This window comes from Sinocyclocheilus grahami, unplaced genomic scaffold, assembly GCF_001515645.1.
Source record: "Sinocyclocheilus grahami isolate Dianchi unplaced genomic scaffold, SAMN03320097.WGS_v1.1 scaffold1304.1, whole genome shotgun sequence".
NCBI classification, from domain to species: domain Eukaryota; kingdom Metazoa; phylum Chordata; class Actinopteri; order Cypriniformes; family Cyprinidae; genus Sinocyclocheilus; species Sinocyclocheilus grahami.
In genome coordinates, this window is record NW_015506483.1 from 275,556 (window position 1) to 277,076 (window position 1,521).

Below are 1,521 nucleotides of genomic sequence, written 5' to 3' on the forward strand. Positions count from 1 at the left end.
TGAAGGAGATGAGATGGAATAGGATCAAGCGGACAAGTAGTAGGATGATTGGAAAGGATGAGTTCAGAGACTTCTGCCTCAGAGAGTGGAGAGAAGGATGGAAACGAGTGTATGTTTGCTGGTAATATGTGTTTGACAGTTTGTGGTGTGGCAAATTGTGCACTGAGGTTTGTAATTTTATTAATGAAGAATGTGGCAAAGTCGTCAGCTGTTAGAGTTGATGAAGGAGGGGGAGGAGGAGGAGAAAGGAGGAAGGAAAATGTTTGAAAGAGCATGTGAGTGTTAGGTGAATTACATGCATACATACATACATACATACGCACACACACACACACACACACATACATACATATATATACATATACATACATGTGTGGATAGATAGAGATAGATAGATACACACTTCATCCTTCTCACACATATGCACTTACCTGCCATCCCCCCCCCACACACACACAAACAAAACACTCACATACATATGACATCTTTAATGATATACCCTGATCACAGTCTGCACTTCACGCGTATGCTTGCGGGCGCGAATTAACAATCACAAACGGCTGCATTCTAGTCTTCAAGGCATTTTAGGACACAACATCGTCAAGTAAGTAACTTTAACGAATGTTACAGTATTCACTGTAGTTGTCCGCTAGTAAAAACATAGTTTTATCAGTCATTAACCGTGTATGCCATTGTTTTGCGGTTACTACAGTTCATTGGATCAGGAGGCGCTGGCTGTGTGACTGAGTGGAGGCTGGACTAATTTGCATATTCATAGATCCGCGTATAGTAAATGAGGCAAGGGTGTAGAGTTACATTCAAGCTATTTTAAGGCATGAGAAAATTATTTTCACAAGAAAAAACATTTAAATATGTCATTTTGATGTTCAGAGATCAGTTTTAAGGGATAAAATATTTGACTACAGGGGGACTTTAAACATCTTCTAAACATCTATTTGACATAGGGGTGCGCCGATCTGATATTCAGCATCGGTATCGCTCTGATACTGCCACTTTCTGCTGGATCAGGATATCGGTCAGACGAGACCGATCTAAATCCGATATTGTGCGTATACTATTCTGTGTTATTGTTAAGCCCCATGAAAGTTCTTGTAAACTCTTCTCTCCGCTGCGGCTGTCAGTCATCCTCCATTCAGCATTCAAACTGTTGTTCAGTTACAACAGTCAAGATGACAAAACTCTCTCTAGGATGATACAATGCTCCTATTATTATACTTGATCTGTAGATAAACATCAGTGGTTTTGCATAAAAGGACTTTATCTTGCTGGAGTTAAGTGCTAATTCTAAATCATGTTACTTTCTTCCGGGTGGGAGGAGTGAATAACAAGCGCTCTCTTCCACCCTCAATACCATGACTGAGGTGAGGCCCTTAAGCAAGGCACTTGTAGCGAATTAGCTCAAAGGGGAAATATGAATAATTAATCATAACTAGTTATAATTAATTATAAATATTTAGATCCGCTGTAAGTATTTACTTGACCTCTCAGGGTCAACTGTCT